The 18,707-nt window shown below is 36.3% G+C and overlaps 1 non-coding gene across 1 annotated transcript; it reads left to right on the top strand.

Moving 5' to 3' along the window:
• Nucleotides 1-17,508: 17,508 nt before the first annotated feature.
• Nucleotides 17,509-17,614, top strand: LOC122039270. The gene has a single exon (XR_006128128.1). It is a non-coding gene; the product is annotated as a small nucleolar RNA R71 (small nucleolar RNA).
• Nucleotides 17,615-18,707: the final 1,093 nt, after the last annotated feature.

Raw genomic sequence — 18,707 nt, 5'->3', positions numbered from 1 at the left:
AGAGCTATTCTTGCTCGTTAAGGAAGTAGCAAACTTCAAATCTGCACCCTAAAAGTGGAGAACTGCATCTTCGTGATATGTATGTTGTTTATTCCCACGGCAGTAATAGAAAGACTATAAACTTTATGCTTATTATTAGAAGGTTGTGCAAGCTTATTATAAAGATTGTTCTTGCCTATTAAGGAAGTGAAACTCCTCTGCACACTTAAGGAAACAGGGCTGTTCGGGTTCATTAAAGCTCGAAAGTCTAGAATTTCAATGCACAACATATGGGCTGGAAGATCTAAACTACTTGCTAGGATGATCGGTTAATTGCAAATCAGCTAAAGACCTACCATTAATGTGAAATTTCAGATCTCATACCCACATCAATTGAAAGATTCAGAGAAGACTTCATAGAGATTATTCTCATGGTATCACTTAACAGTTCCTTTAAAATTCAAATAACATTAGGTAATTATGGAATAGCAATTTCTAAGACATTGCAAAATTCCCATCTCTATGAATAAATCACAATTCAATCACAGATCCTCCCATTTGCATCAACTATCAACACGAGATGCAAATGCAAAAACAAAAACAGAATCTTAAAACCTGCTCACCAACCTACTCTACTATCAAGTTATTTATCAACACATATGTAGCAACCTCAACACCATTTCAAACAACTCTATCATCAAAGCATGTACCATTACTAATGCATCAATTCAACTCCATTATCCAGATGTACATCAAGGACCACATAGAAGGGCAGCAATACGAATCTAGTAAGTTCCACTGCCAAGTTCACCTTCATCCTTATAACTCATGAACAACCCACATGAAGGGAGGCAGGCTACCCCACTACATCACTACTGAACCTCACTGTTACAAAACTGAAATCACCAAACTACCTACCTTAATTTAGCACACATTGGAAAACATCATCAACAAGATGCAGTATCAAATCCGAATTCTACTACAAACTGTCTAGCTTAAGCTATCACACATTGGAAAGAAAAGCATCAACAACCAAAACATAGAGTCAAATATGGATTCAATTTACACGCTCAAACTATACACATCATCTTCTTTTTTTCCTTTTGAAATACACGGCAGCTACGTCAAACCAAAACCGCTCAATCTAAGCAGCATACTCGGAAGCCAAAAGAACAATCAAATCTCGGAACCCACCCTAGGGTTTTCATCAAGCTCCGAAAAAACAAGAAATCTGAAATCATAATTCATGGCAGGAAATCCTAAAGCCACAAATACCACCGAAAACAAAGAATGAATTCAAGAATGCGAAAACCCCTCTTACCGCAGGTGAGTAAGCAACTTACCATGGGTTTCTTAGACTTACAGCCGAGAGAGAGAGATCTAGGGTTTCGGGTGAGCTCAAACCTCCAATCCCCCTTCGTGTCTTCAAGCTTTCCTTGATGAACACCTTATGCCGACGCCGGAGAAGAAGAAAGAAACCCTAATCTTGCTTCGATTTCGCTCGGGCGGAATCGTCGCCGTCGCACGTGTGAGGAGAGGAGGAATTTTGAGATAAATTTTTAGGTTTTAGGAAAAAGATTTAAATCTTATACTTAAGGTTATTTTCGTTCCCAACTATAGCTTATATACATTTTATTCCATACTTGATTAACAAAACTCTTGTAGACCAGTTGGTTAGCTGAGTTCCGCTTAAAACTCGGTTCGTGGGTTCGAGTTTCGGCTGCAACCATTTTATTTCCTATTTATTTTCTGTTTCCTAACTACTGCTTAAATAGAATTTTTCTCCTTCTTTAATAACAAACGATCGCTAGCACACTTGGTCAGCCCGGCTTTAACCAAATCCTAGGCCGCAGCTTCGATTCCTCAGCCACGCACTTTTTATTTCCAATTTATTTAATCATTCCTAAATACTGCTTATATATATTTCATCCCATATATGTTCACAAATAGGTCGTATACCAGTTGGCTGGTTGGATTTTGTTAAGACTTGGGCCAAGTCTGAGGTCTTGGATTCAAAACCCGGCTTCAACACTTATTTTTTCTTTTTTTTTAAACTTCTTTCTCTTGGTAAAATTACCAAACGAACTCTAAAAATTACATAAAAATACTCAAAAAATTTGTAAAAATCTCTCGAATTTTTCTATAGCATTTGAAAATATTTTTGAATTATTTTTGGGGCTCAAAATGAGGAAATTTGGGTCGTTACACATGGAAACCAATATCAAAGAAAAAGTTGAATAAAGAAATTAAAATATTCAAAATTAGTATTCCAGTAATAAATAAAAATAAATTAAAAAATATTTATGTTTGACGCATTTATCTCTAAATATATAATTAGAGATTTAATTCTTATTATTTTGAAATTAATATTTTCTATTTTGAAATAAAAGGAATATTTTTAATTCCTACAAAGTTTAAAATATACATTTTCTAGAATATTTATTTCTATATTAAATGTTGATTAGAGTTAAAAGGAGTCCATAATTATTTATCTTTTAATTAATACAAATTTTAATTTGACTTTTGTATATGAGAATTTTTCCATATGTGAAGTTATTTCTTTATTTGCTCCAATTCGACATTGCGACATTCTATATTGGGCTACTACTCCAACTCGACGACTCGACTCTCAGCTAACTCGGCCATATACAAGGTAATTCAGCCATCCCAAACAATTCATCCTTCTCTACTTAGTAGCTTGAGATTGTCAGTACAAGTCGTCTCAACTTTAATTTTCCCTAATTCTCTGACAAAAATTATCAAACATAGCCCGATAGACAACTCAAAGGGAATCAAGTAAAAAATTTATTCACTTTCTTTTTTTCCCAAAGTTTGATGCTCAATTTATAAATTCTTCCAAATCATAACTTTATAATTTGGGAGATCATGAATAGGAAGCAAGGGTCAAGTATAATTTTTATATTTTTTTATGAAGAAATTCTTAATTCTCATTAAAATAATGTCAGATATCAAGTTTTTCAACTAAACTGGTTAATTCCCATTCTCCCAAACAAGTGGAGAAGGGGAAGAAGAAATAAAATATGTCAAATGATGGGAAACAAACTTAGTAGTTTGTTTAATATGTACAAGAGCAATAGTGTGTGTCTTATCCAAAAGCTTACAAATTTGCAAAATTTGAGCTTCCGTATAATGTAAATGCTCATCACCATCCATGATTTCCTGCACATATGTGAACGAGACAAAAAACGCCAAAAGTCTTCTTAATCCTCGAGCATTAGCGAATGCTAGTCCTTTGTGAATTCCATTGAGTTTACCTTCTATAAAAAAGTGTGAGGTGCTTGTGTGCACCTCCCAAATCCGTATATATTCCTTCCACGATGATCTCGTATCACTCCACCAATAAATCCATAATGGTTAAATTTCTCATAGACACAAGTGTAAACTTCTAGTTTTAATGTTCCCGATAATGGATCCGTGAGTTCTATGGCTCTTCTGTAGCTTGATTCGGTTGGTTTGTTGGGATGTATACTATAAGCCTAGGTTTTGTGTAAACATCTATTTTGAAATATTTTGAAATGAGAATCACTTTGATCAAATGTCTGCATTTTATATTTATATATGTGTCGATGCAATTATCCATTTTATTTATATTGTAGAAAACATGGTGTGTGGTGTCACAAAGAAGATCACGTTATCAGTACTTTGTATTTGAGCTTGATTTTGTAATAAGTTGTCCTAATTATGATTTTGAGCCTTGAGGCCATTTTTATCCATTTTTGGATTTTATTGTTGCGTAAGTTGTGTCGGCATGCATTCTATCGACTTTGTTTATTTTCCCGTGTGGTTTGAGTGTATACCTGACATGTAAGTTGTGTATTATTTTTTGAATTTTGCTGTATTTTGGTTCCAACCGTGTGGGCAACATATACAACTGTGTGGTTGTGATTGTTTATATCTGTGTGGGCTATTGTTATCATACTTGTACTGCCGTATGGCTATATATATAGGATCCATACGTTGTCATAAGGGGGGAGATGCTATTTTTTTGTCAGGCAAGGACTCCTCTGGGGCGTGACACTATCCCAATATCAACTCTTTCCTGGTCTCTCGATCTGGAAGTAATAGATTGCTATTAGTCAACCAACACTTACTAGACGAATAGCCCAATTGACTACTGCTCAAATAGAATCAAATAAAAAAAAAACAATTTTTTTTTACCTAAGTTGAATGCTCAATTTTTAAATCCATCTAAACCACAACTTCATAATTTCAGAGGTTGCGGATTACGAAGCAACAATCAAATAAAATTTTTTTTGTTAGCTTTTGTTTTGCATTTTTAATATTTTCATTGCACTAAACTCTTTTGTGTCACCTTGAAAAATATTCAAAAAAGAAAATGTTTTATGTTTTAGGCTAGGGACTATTTACCTCACATCTAACTCCTTAATTCAACTATGATCGATTCTATTCCTATCTAAAGCTATTATTTGTTGCAATATTTAATTTTTTAAAATAACATTTATTATTTATTTTAATAATAAAGTTTTTTTGTTTTTAGTATTTAAAATTTTAAATAATTTAGAATAAAAAAAAATCACCAAATGATAATGACTTTTGATGTGCTATGATAGCTCGGATCTTCCCAAAACTTTTTGTAAGTTATAACTAAAGGATTTAATTAAAGGTGTGATTAATGCAAAATGGTAAAAATTTATAAATTACTAAATTTAAATGAAAAATATTACAATTAAGATATAATAAATTTTATATAAATTTGTAAATTATTTTATAGTGTTAATTTATTTTATATATATATATATATATATATATATATATATATATATATATATATACTTCTTATTAAATCATTTAATGAAAAAGAGATTCAATATTGAGTTCACCACTCCATCACAACTTCTTTAAATGTTCATTTAGAACATCACTTTAATTTATTCAAAGGCATGACATATATATAAAGTTTATGGACCTAGCTACAAATGTATAACAACCTAATTTTCCCTATTTCAAGTTCTAAATGTCCTCAAAAATATCTGGAAATGCTTTTAAAATATTCTAGAGATTTTTAGAAATTTTTAGAGTATTTTTATGTAATTTTTGGAGGTCGTTTGGTAGTTTTACTAAACGAAAGAAATTTTGATAAAAAATTGTGTAAGCCGAGATTCGACCCATAGACCTCGGACAAGTCATAAGCCTTAAGCTGTAATGACCCACCTTCTACACTATTACTACTCTCTAAAGGTTGACGCTACTTAACTACAACTCTACTTAACAGATATGATTAAAAACCAAATGGAAACCCTACCGAAAAATTTCGGCAGAGTCTCCCCTGTACCAGTGACCAAATCAACAATACAAACAGTGTATACTCAGCCACAGGCGGCTGGAACATATAATTACACAACCACGCAGTAAATAAAAAAAACAATAACTCAAAGGAAACTATTCTAGCAATGGTAAACAAGTATATAACTCAAACAATAGACATAACAAGGTACAAGTGCGGAATAGACCCAATTACAATCTCAACTTCATCATAGCATTAAGGAGAAAAGAAAAAGGAAACTCTAAACAGGTAAGTTTTGACAACTCCTTAGCAAACTCTTGATCTCTCCATAGTCCAGTCATCACACACCTTCATCACCACTACCTTGTCGCCTTCCTTTCATACTTTAGCTTTTCCTTTATTTGCAGTAGGAGGAAATGCAGTCTAAAAGCATAAAGCTTAGTAAGCGCAATCTAACTCACAAAAACTCGATATGCATGTATATAAATAAAAACATGCTAAAACTGAATGCTAACATATAAAACTACTCATGCTCATAAATAGCAAAGGAATCATACTAACTGAAATACTAAACATATATAGCTAATCATGCTCATAAACCATTAAAGGAATCATACTAACTAAAATACTAAACATGTATAGCTAATCATGCTCATAAACCAATAAAGGAAACATTGTTCGCTCTCCGCAAGTGTACGGAAATGTCGCAAGTAATATAAAAGATTATCGTATCCATAGGGACTGGAATAAGCACTAGAAATGTCTCAATGCGAATTAGCTAAACAACTATCCAATCGTTTCAAAAGCAAAGTAAAGGTAAACAAATCTAATCTTAAAGATCAACAAACAAGAGTTTAGTGTTTTGGGTTATGATAAAGGGAGATTCTAGGAGTTTCGGTTTCTTTGTAAGATTTCTTGAATGTAAATGGCTCACCAATTCTTATCCCTCAATTGCCAAACATATAGAAAGTTGCCGGTTCTCTCTTGCAATAGACAACCGGCTAAGGACTGAGAAATGTATCTAAATAAGATTAATTAGACATGAACCTACGTTGTCCTTACACAGAAGCGCACCCATTACTATGCCTTCCTCGGATATCAACATAGAAGCCCACAACTTATTAATCTATCAAGATACAAGAAACTAATCACAAGATTCATCCTACTCTCTTGAATATTCTCATTTCCTCTTCAAGATTATCTCTCAAACGTCCTTACACGGGCTTGCATCTGTCACGTGGATCCCTCGGATGATCGAGTGAGAGTTTATCTTTACAAAGTCCACAAGAAATCCAAACAATCAATCAAGAATGAGAATTAAGCACAAATCACCATTAATCATTCAAGATCTAATTGATACAAGCAAGACAATGTCATTGAAACAAGAAAATGGCAAATCCATAAGAGATTACATCAATCCACCATACAAATACTCCCTTAATCCTAGAATACAAGATCTACTCCATGAATCGAGGAAGAAAACCCGAAGAAATAGAGATTACAAGCATTTCTTAAATCCCCAATCCAAGAAATCAAGAAGAGGGGAAAAGAGAAAACTTATCTACGAAGAAGCCTCGTCTTCGGATCCAATCCTCGCTCCGGAGTCGAAATCGTCGAGATCTCCCTTAGAATCACCCAGAAATCCTCCCAAGAATGGGAGGAAACCACCAAATCTTGCCTTCTCCCAAAGGGGGAGAGATCCCCTTTCAATTCATGAAGAAGGGTTTAAATAGAGGAGGGAATCGGGCGCCACACGGCCCCGTGACACGGCCGTGTGAGATTCACACGGCCATGTCCAGTTCCCTCTCTGCCAAAGCTGCACGGCTGTGTGACTCCTCACGGCCAGAACCCTTTTGCTCTCTGGAAATGCTACACAGCCGTGTGGTGCACACGACCACAGCCTGCTTAGTCTCTGGAAATGCTACACGGCCGTGTGGTGCACACGGCCGCAGCCTGCTTGGTCTCTGGAAATCTCACACGGCCGTGTAGATCCACACGGCCATGTAAGGCTTCTGCTCTGGTTGGCTTCAAATCTTGACACGGCCGTGCGAGGTTCACACGGCCATGTCATCTTCCTCTTCTGTTGGTGCCAAACTCCACACGGCCCGAGCTCCATACCAGTGCTGGGCCGTGTGAGGTACACGGCCCGGTGCTTTCTCCCTTTGTTTCCTCCAATGCATGCCCAAAGATGTAGATTCTTCACCAAATCGACTCCTGTGTACAGAAAATGCACAAAAAGCAGATCTCCGAACCAAAAGAGTAAATATGCTAAATGGAAAGCTGGAAGTATAAAAATGCATAGATCAAGCATGCTCAAAATATGTAAATGTGTGTAAAAACATGCATAAAAGAGTATATAATCTACGCACATCACACCCCCAGACTTAAACCTTTGCTTGTCCTCAAGCAAAATGATGCAGTCTAAATTCATATGTTCTACAACACATTCATAAAACCCAGTGCACTTTCCTAACTCTATCAAAAAGTTTCATTAACAAGCATGATCATGAAAACAAGTAAAGTATGGTTCAAGCGTAAGAATCTTGTGCGCAGTGTAAAAGTAACTCAACACCCTTCAAGTTTCAATCCATGTCCTAGTCAAGTCGTCATCAAATTTGAATTCCTAGTGTTCCCAGTGAAAGACAAGTAACCAGTGATAGGCACTTACTCACCATTCACTTGGTTCATATTTCTCAACTAACCCAAGGTCTCAAAGGTGTGCTCAATCTCAAGAGAAGCTAAACAGTCATTTCCCTAGTAACCTAACTCGGTCTCAAAGGGGTGACTTGCTAGATTCCACTCATGACAACTGTTTTTTATATCCCTTATTATTCTTTTATTTATTTTTTTCTCGCTTTTTTTTTAAGTGTTTGCAATGTGCAAAACTTATTCACAAATGTACTTTTAGCACACATGTTGGGATATTTTGATTTTTCCAAATGAGCTTTAATGATTTGAGCCTCATCTAGTAACCAAAATGAAAGTTGAGAAATCACCATGGAAACCAAGTACTAAGCAAACAAGATGAATCATGACTATTTCAATGACATCAACTATTCAAGCGTCAAGCACAAGTGTAGTTAAGATAAAATCCTTAAGGTTGAACCAAAACTAAAACTCATCACCATAAGATTCTTAGCTTATTAATGCTTCCCAAGATAGAAAAAAGAACTACACAAAGTTAATACTAGCATCATTCGAACATCATGAATCAAGACAATAATCGTGCTAACATTTCACTTGAATCCAAGAAAGCATATAAGTGAAGATTTGATGTTCTCAAAATTTTTTTTTGCCATGATTATTTCAAGAACGAGCAAAATAAAGCAACAAGCAATGAAAATAAGAACCAACATGAACAACTAACAAAAACTAAAAACTGAAAACCAAACTAAACAATACATGACACCCCCCAGACTTAAACTTTTCATCGTCCCGATGAAATCAGTATGGTGGAGGAGGTGGAGGTGGACGAGGGAAAGGAGGTCTACGACGTGGTTGGTGTAACATCCCTAGAAAGCCTAGATAAGAAAGTAAGGATAATGAGAGTATGAAGGTAGTGAAAAGAAGGTGTAAATATTATAAGTTGAATATTAAGATGGGAAGGATTTAGATGATTAAAACTTTATGAAAGAAAATAAAGTTGAGAATATAAATCATCTATATTTATAATACATGGAATTAATGTAAACAAAAGGAAGGAATATGAGATAATATATATGTGTATGAAATATTTATGCATAATGCATAATATGGTGATATATGAATTATTATGTACAAAAGAATATCGATAATATGTTAGAAGAGAAATAGGATTGAACCTTGGACCTCTTGTAAGGAACATGTATAGGATATCAAAGGGGATAGGAGAATTATTGATAAGGAGAGAAAGGACTAAGTAGTTAAGAATAAGAAAGGATTCTTTTTACTTAAAAGGAAAAGGAAGTAAAAAGAAGTAAAAATATACATACCAAGTTTTGATCCTTGGTTCTCTTGTGGATGCATGCATATGTTAACCAAGTGTGATAGGAGAGGATATTGTAAGAGGAGAGATAGGAATTTTAATTAAAGGAAAGAAATTAAAGGAAAGAAAAGAGAGAACTCAAGAAGCATTTCTCTAGAATATTCTTATCATTAAAGAGGAGAAATAAATAAGGAGGATGAATCAAGTCAAGTTTTCCTCCCCTCATTTTAGTATAAATATGCATGGAGGGGTGGCTTCATCCTCAACTCATTCTCCTCCTCTTCTCCTAGAGGTGCCGAGACACTCCCTCTTTTCTTTCTTTCTTTTTGTTGCCGAGCAACACAAGAGGAAGAAGCCTCCTCTTCTTCCTCCTCCTCTCCACCAAAAGACCTAGCCACTTCTTCCTCCATTGGTGCCGAGCAAAGCAAGCAAGGAAGAAAGGTCCACAAGCAAGTTCTCAACTCTAGGAAACTTAAGCAAAGAAGGTAAGCTTCCCCTCACCTGTGGTACAAGGCTTTTATGTGATTTTCGGATTTATAAGGATTAGAAAACCTAGGAAAGAATTTAAGAAAAATTCGGCTAAAGAAAAGGTTTTCAAATCTAGGATGATTTAAACAAGACCTCATTTCATGATAAGATTTTCTATGCTATGTAGAAGGATTCTTTTCCATGATTTTATACTGATATGATGTATGATCAGAGGAGTATCTAACCCTAGGATTTCAACCAAAAATATTTTAAAGAGGTTAGGAAGATTATTGTCTAACCAAACTAGTGCAAGGTTCCTTCTATGAAATGCTAAGGACCTTTCTATGGATTTCTTGCTTGGAAATTAATTGGAACCAAAAGAAAACTCACTTGTATGTTTCGGACCAGAAAGGTTAAGGGTTAGGAAGACCTTCAAAATTTAAATAAACATGCTCATATGATAGGATATAAAGTTTCTCAAAGGATTTCCTATTGCTAGAAACTCATGAACTCTTTTTAGGGTTTTTTCGGCCATGATAAAAGGGATAGCTTAGATTAGCCTAAACAAAAATATTAATATGCTCAAGACCTCTGTGATATTATGATATGAAAGTTGATTAATGCTCTCATGTTTAATTGGAATGTAGAAAATTGGTTACATGATATAAGACATGTAAGATCACAAGAGTCCTAGCTTGTTTATGATCCAATTTTGTATATGATGTTCTTAGTAACTTTTGCCATGATATTTACTTAGGCTTTCCATGCTTTAGGCCACTTAAGAAACCTAGCTTAAGGACTGGTAGGTTTCGGCCATGAAGGAAAATAAAAGAAAAAAAAGGAAAGAAACCTAGGAAATGCTATACATAATGAGAAGAAATGAAATTATGTTATGTAATATGCTATGATATGTTATAGCATAGGAAATGCTATACATAATGAGAAGAAATGAAATTATGTTATGTAACATGCCATGATATGTTATAGCATAGGAAATGCTATACATAATGAGAAGAAATGAAATTATGTTACGTAACATGCCATGATATGTTATAGCATAGGAAATGCTATACATAATGAGAAGAAATGAAATTATATTATGTAATATTCCATGATATGTTATAGCATAGGAAATGCTATACATAATGAGAAGAAATGAAATTATGTTATGTAACATGCCATGATATGTTATAGCATAGGAAATGCTATACATAATGAGAAGAAATGAAATTATGTTACGTAACATGCCATGATATGTTATAGCATAGGAAATGATATACATAATGAGAAGAAATGAAATTATATTATGTAATATGCCATGATATGTTATAGCATAGGAAATGCTATACATAATGAAAAGAAATAAAAAAGGAAATGCATGAAAGATTGTTAGGGACATGATATGATAGTTATGCTTGATAAGTTATTTTTGTATGGTTTGTACCAAGGGTGGGCTCTGTAAACGCCCCGGGGTCGATGGAGTAAGACTCGGGCCTCGTCAGTAATGGGCCTCTTAGTGCCCTAGGTCGATGGAGTAAGACTCGGGCCTCGTCAGTAATGGGCCTCTGAATGCCCTAGGTCGATGGAGTAAGACTCGGGCCTAGTATGTATGCATGGTAGGGTTCAAGACTTGCTACCTTGGACCTACCTATGAAACGCGCGCATTATGTATGTGGTACAAACCGGGATCCCCTCTAATGATGATATTAATTTCAAGTACTTATAAGTATAAGTTTTCAAATTCATGATGCATTGCCTACATATGTGCTTGAATTATCTGATGATTAGATATAATGTCATGTGATATTATGATATGAATATGAATATGATACCCTTGTATGTCATATGCTTATGATACCTCGCATGATATTGATATGCAATGATATGAATTCGGTTTTAGTGAGTAGGAAAGGAACTTACTGAGCCATGAGTGCTCATAGCTTACTTTCCTTGTACCGCAGATATGGGGGACGGATATTCGGAACGACGAAGCAGCAGGAGGAGCAGATAGTGATGTGTGTGGTGGTGGCTCGGCAAGAACGATTCGGACAAATTAATATTTTTAGTTATATGATCAATATATGCACATTCGAACTAATCAGAATATGTGATATCATGCTTATTTAAATAAAAGGAATGATTTAAAATTTTCCGCTGTTATAGTATAACTAAAGCATGTACGTAAGTAGTATAAGATCGTAGCGCCGCCCTTGGGTAAGAAGGGTGGGCATTACAGTTGGCCAATAGGAAAACTAGGAAAACGTGGAATCTCACCCAAGGATCTATGATACTCATATAAAGCATCTACTTGTTGGCTAGTAAGCGTCATACTCTGTATAAAATCTCTCATCCTAGCCTGATCAGTATCATAATCCTGCACAAACTCAGCCACTTGACCTTGAAAATTCCTCATAAACTGAAAATGATTTTGTACCTCCCTAAACTGATCATCAGATAAAGAGAAGCGCCCCTCCAACATTTTTCGTTGGGAATCCTGCTTCTCATGAAGTGATTCTAGAGACGTACGAAAATCCGAAAAGTCAAACCTAGAAGATCCCGTGCCATATGCAAAAGAATGCCTAGCAGGCTCCATAAAGCTAGAAGGCTGCGCGTGTCAAGATGACGAGGGCTCATGATGTGGCTCAGTGTCTCCAGGTATAGAAGGGTTATCCTCAAAATCTAACTCAGAAATCACCCAATTAGCCGGATTACGAATAGTAGTTCGTTCAGGAAAAGGAAGGGGTAAAGGAGAACCACTCCTCCTAGGAAACGCGAAACCATTCTCATCCCGAACGATCATTTTCATAGCAAGACATGTATCAATGTCAATCATGTCATTACCATGAATTATTTCCAACCCATCAACATCAAGATTTAAATTATAAGCTATTCGGGTAATCAAACCACCAAAAACAATCGATCCCGATGATGCCCTAGCCGATCTCAATAAGGTTTGAACAAAATAAAAACCAGAGTCAAATTCAACCTTATAAAGCATAGCCCATAAAGCATAAAGCTCTATCTTTTTAACCACCCCATCACTCTCTCCCCTACCAAAAATAGTTTTACTCATGACTCTATGTAGATACCTAAAGATGGAGTTTTGCATATGGGAGGCCTTAGCTCTTGAAGGCTCATAAGGTTGATCTAACCCAGTTATTGCATTCCAAAAATGATTCCAAATAAACCTTGGATCAAACCTACGAGGGCTACCGGTGGTTATTCCAAAACAAGAATTAAAGTCACTAAATGCCCATAGAAATTCTTGATTCATTAATCTAAAAGAGATTTTTCCAGAATAATCATCTTCATTAGTAAAATGGACATCCAATGAACTTAAGAATTCCAAAACAAGATGAGGATATGTAAGCAAATGTGTGTACATAATATCACTCCAATCCAAAAACTCAATCATCAAATCTACATCTTCCCTAATTCCAAGCATATCAAGAACAGTTGGGTCCATATATCTAGTACACACTATCTTTCTATTGACAAGAATTGCAAATCTAGTTACTTGATCATCATTTCTAAACACAATATTGAATTCATTGTCATTACCTTCGTTGCGTGAAGTCCTTTTGCCTTTGCCCTTCACTGGTTGTTTTCCTTTGTCCCTTGATGGCTCCTTCTCTTTGTCTCCACTAGATCCACCACCCCCTTTGCGAAGTCTCTTCAAAATATTGGACATCTTGATGAGTTTAGATAGGGGAAGAATTATCTAGAGTTGTGGAACTCAAAGAGCAAAACTTCAAAGAACAAAAGATCTTAGGTTAAGAGAACAAAAAGTCCAAGTCTTAGAGAGAAGGAGAATCGGATCTAAGAGATCTTGAGAGATTAGAGAGGGGTTTTTACGAAATTGGGAGAGAAAGATATGTTTTGGAGAGTCGGGGGTGTGCGGAACACGGCCAAGATCTGGCCGTGTGAGGTAGGAAGAAGACTTTCATAGTTCTCCTACACGGGCCGTGTAGATCTACATGGCCTCCCCATCTTTCCTCTCGGGATTCTTTGCACGGGCCGTGTAGATCCACACGGCCTCCCCCTCTTCCTTCTCTGGATTCCTCGCACGGCCGTGTCTGGGACACAGCCTCTCCATCCTTCCTCTCGGGATTCTTTACACGGTCGTGTTTTAGACACGGCCTAGATCCTTTTCTCCTCGGAAGATGCTACACGGCCGTGTCTGGATGACACGGCCTAAGCACTTCCCTTCTCTGCAACTTTTGCCTGGCCGTGTATAGCACACGGCCAAGCTCCGTTTTGCACCTAACTTGAAAACAAAAATCAAAAGAATGCATCAAACTAAAAGAGATTTAGATGCAGATCAAAACTAACTAAAAGAACCCTTGGGTTGCCTCCCAAGAAGCGCTTGTTTAAGGTCTTTAGCTCGACCAAACTTTATCATTCGCTTCTTTTCCTCGCCCTTGGAGGACAGATATACTTTTCGGTTTTGTTGGGAGATCTTCTCCCAACATCCTCCACCACATTGTCTTCTTCATTTGGTGGCCTTCCATGAGGATGGAAATTCCATTCCTCAAGTTTATAAATGCTTGACCTGCTACAAGCATTTAAAAGAGACGAGACATGGTTAGAGATATTAGATAAATCATATTCCAACTTTTCCTTACCAATTACCAAAGAAAGCTTATGATTTTTGACATCAATTATAGCTCCAACTGTAGCAAGGAAAGGTCTTCCTAATATGATAGGAATCCTAGGGTTCTCTTCCATGTCCATCACGACAAAATCTGTGGGAATAACGTTCCCATCCACCTCTACTGGCACATCTTCTATAATACCCAAAGGGTACCTGCAGGAATGATCGGCAAGTTGAAGTGCCATAGTAGTAAGTTTAATGTTTTTGAGACCTAATTTATTACAAATTGAGTAAGGAATGAGGCTAACACTCGCCCCCAAGTCACAGAATGTAACGCCCACCCTTCTTACCCAACCAAAGGTGGCGCTACGTTCTTATACTACTTACGTACATGCTTTAGTTATAACAGCGGAAGAATAAAAACTTTAAAGAATTTAATTTATTAAGCATAATATCACATATTCTGATTTGTTCAAATGTGCATATATTGAACTTATAACTAAAAATATTAATTTGTCCGAATCGTCCTAGCCGAGCCACCACCACACACATCACTATCTGCTCCTCCTGCTGCTCCGTTGTACATCCAGCTTTCTCTTTTATCTGCGGTACAAGGAAAGTAAGCTATGAGCACTCATGTCTCAGTAAGTTCCTTTCCTACTCACTAAAACCTAGAATCATCGTATATCAAGAATAGATCAACATATCATCGTCTCAACTAATCATAACATAACATATCATTCTATTCAAACATATCATGCATATTTCTTATTCACATATCATTTCATAGAAGCATGAATATCATATCATAAAACAAATAAATCACAAGCATGAGACATACAAGGGCATCATATTCATATCCGAAACATGAGAGTGGGGTTCTTTTGGTTCCAATCAACTTCCAAGCAAGAAAACCATAGGAAGGTCCTTAGCATTTCATAGAGGGAAACTTGCACTAGTTTGGTTAGACAATAAGTTTCCTAACCTATTTACAATATTTTTGATTGAAATTCTAGGGTTACATACACCTCTGATCATGCATCATATATGTATACAAACATAGGGGAAAACTTTCTTTCAAGGCATAGAAAAAGAATCCGAAAATCACATGAAAGCCTTGTACCGCAGGTGAGGGGAAGCTTACATTCTTTGCTTAAGTTTCCTAGAGTTGAGAACTTGCTTGTGGACCTTTCTTCCTTGCTTGCTTTGCTCGGCACCAATGGAGGAAGAAGTGGCTAGGTCTTTTGGTGGAGAGGAGGAGGAAGAAGAGGAGGCTTCTTCCTCTTGTGTTGCTCGGCAACAAAAAGAAAGAAAGAAGGGGGAGAGTTGTTGCTCTCGGCAACAAGAGGAAAGAGGGAGGGAGAGTGCTCGGCACAAATGGAGGAGAGGAGGAGAGTGAGTTGAGGATGAAGCCCCCCCCCCCCTCCATGCCTATTTATACTAAAGTGAGGGGAGGAAAACTTGACTTGATTCATCCTCCTCATTTACTTCTCCTCTTAATGAGAAAGAATATGCTAGAGAAATGCTTCTTGAGTTTCTCTCTTTTCTTTCTCTTAATTTCTCTCCTTTCTTTCCTTTAATTATAATTCCCATCTCTCCTCTTACAATATTCACTCCTATCACACTTGGTTAACACATGCATGCATCCACAAGAGAACCAAGGATCAAATCCTTCTCCTAACATATTTTTGTACAAAATAATTCATGTATATGCATTATGCATAAATATTTCATACATGCATATATAATATCTCATATTTCTTTTGTTTACATTAATTCCTTGCATTATAAATCATGTATAGAACTTTATATTCTCAACTTTATTTTCTTTCATAAAGTTTTAATCATCTAAATCCTTCCCATCGTAACATTCAACGTAGACTATCTACACATTCTTTTCATTACATTCGTACTCTCATTGCCCTTACTTTATCTAGGCTTTCTAGGGGTGTTACACAGAAAGCTTTTTCAAAAAATTCTTTTCCTATGTTGCAAGGGATATAAAAGCTCCCTGGGTCCTTCAGTTTTGGAGAAGTGTTCTTCTCAAAAATAGCACTACATTCCTCACTAAGCGCAATGGTCTCGACCTCTCCTCTTCTTCTCTTGTTTGACATGAGATCCTTCAGGAATTTGGCAAATCTAGGCATTTGCAGAATGGCATCGATAAGAGGTACCTCTACACAAATTTCCTTAACTTTTTCTAGAAACTTGCAAAATTCTTCATCTTTCTTGAGCATTGTAAGTCTTTGAGGAAAAGGGACAGCTTTGCTCTGATGGTTCAGTGGAAGAGTTTCTTCAACCTCAATGGTACTCTCCTCAATAGCTTGAATCTGATTTGATATAGGAGGAGAGAGCTCTTCTTCTTTTTGTATCCCTTTTGAAGCAGTCACTTGGGAGTCTCCCAAGGTCCGTCCGCTCCTAAGCTCAATCCTATTGCAATTCTCCATAGGATTCACATCAGGTTTTCCTGGAAGTTGTCCTGGTGCTCTGGATGATGAGGAAGCTAGTTGGGCAATTTGACTATCCTGGATCTTTTGATGCTTTTCAGAATTATCCATTCTCTGGATGAGCTTTTCTATATCTTGCTTCATTTCATTCTGACCTGAGATAATTTCTTCAAGCATCTTTTCAACATTTGACTTTGGTAAGCCTTGAGAAGATAGATGTTGAAAATTTTGTTGGCCAGCTTGAAAATTTGGTCTTGCCCCCATGGATGGTCCTTGATCTTGATTATTTCTGTAAGAAAATTTTGGATGACTCTTCCATCCAGGGTTATAAGTATTTGAGTATGGGTTGTTCTGCCTTTGATTGTAACTCATGATTGCATCACATTGTTCAAGTTGATTGATTTGTGCAGTGATAGCTCCCAATGGACATGAGTCATTTGAATGCTCTGAACTCCCACATACTTCACAAGATGTACTAATAGCATTGACCATATTAGCACTAGTCCCCATATTCTCAAATTTCTTTGTAAGAGCATCCAATTTTGCAGACAAAAGAGTGACTGCATCTACATCAAACTTCCCTGATGCTTTAATTGTTGGGTTTACAGAGGAATAGCCTCCACTTCTTTCATTTGCCCATTGATGATGATTTTGTGCTACACTTTCAATGATTTCTTCGGCTTCATCTAAGCTTTTGTTCATAAGTGCCCCTCCAGCAGCTGAATCAAGGGACACTTTGGTATGATAATTGATACCATTATAAAAAGTATGCAACACTAACCATCTTTCCAACCCATGATGTGGGCATTGTCTGAGCATACTATTATATCTATCCCATGCTTCAAAAAGATATTCTGAGTCAGTTTGCTTGAAGCTTGCAATTAAATTCCTCATATGAGCTGTTTTGCTTGGTGGATAGAACTTATCAAGAAACTGTTGCTCACACTGCTCCCAAGTGGTGATGCTATTAGGGGCCAAAGAATTCAGCCATTGCTTTGCCCTATCTCTTAGAGAAAACCCAAATAACAACAATCTAACTGCATCTGAAGGAACTCCATTCATTTTCATGGTACCACATATTTCATAAAAGACCTCTAAGTGTTGATTAGGGTCCTCATGAGGTCCTCCACCGAATTGGTTCTGCTGCACCATAGATATGATTGCGAGTTTGATCTCAAAGTTATTAGCTTCCACTGAAGGTCTTGAAATACTAGATCGAAAACCTCTCGCATAGGGTGCTGCATAATCCTTAAGTGGTCTATTCGCCATGTTCAAATGTTCCTGTTCTTCAATTTGCCTTTGCAGAATTCTTCTTTTATGGAAAGTTCTATCAATCTCAGGGTCAAAAGGAAAGAATTCCCCTGCAAAGTTAGATCTTTGCAGACACAAGAACAGGATAGCAGATGGCAATTCGACACAAAAAGAAAAATAGAAGGATCAAAAATGCAGAATTGAATTTGTACAAAAAGAATTAACAAGAAGTGAAAGTTATACAAGAAAGTAAAAATAGAAATCTACTGATTAGTTACAACTATGCAATATGAAAGGAAAATAAATGTTATGTTTAGTCTAACTCAATTGATAATTCCTAATGTTATAGCGCAGTCCCCGGCAACGGCGCCAAAAACTTGTTCGCTCTCCGCAAGTGTATGGAAATGTCGCAAGTAATATAAAAGATTATCGTATCCACAGGGACTGGAATAAGCACTAGAAATGTCTCAATGCGAATTAGCTAAACAACTATCCAATCGTTTCAAAAGCAAAGTAAAGGTAAACAAATCTAATCTTAAAGATCAACAAACAAGAGTTTAGTGTTTTGGGTTATGATAAAGGGAGATTCTAGGAGTTTCGATTTCTTTGTAAGATTTCTTGAATGTAAATGGCTCACCAATTCTTATCCCTCAATTGCCAAACATGTAGAAAGTTGCCGGTTCTCTCTTGCAATAGACAATCGGCTAAGGACTGAGAAATGTATCTAAATAAGATTAA

This window comes from Zingiber officinale, chromosome 1A, assembly GCF_018446385.1.
Source record: "Zingiber officinale cultivar Zhangliang chromosome 1A, Zo_v1.1, whole genome shotgun sequence".
NCBI lineage: Eukaryota > Viridiplantae > Streptophyta > Magnoliopsida > Zingiberales > Zingiberaceae > Zingiber > Zingiber officinale.
Note: the sequence above shows the minus strand (reverse complement) of the source record. Positions and strands in the feature narration are given on the sequence as shown.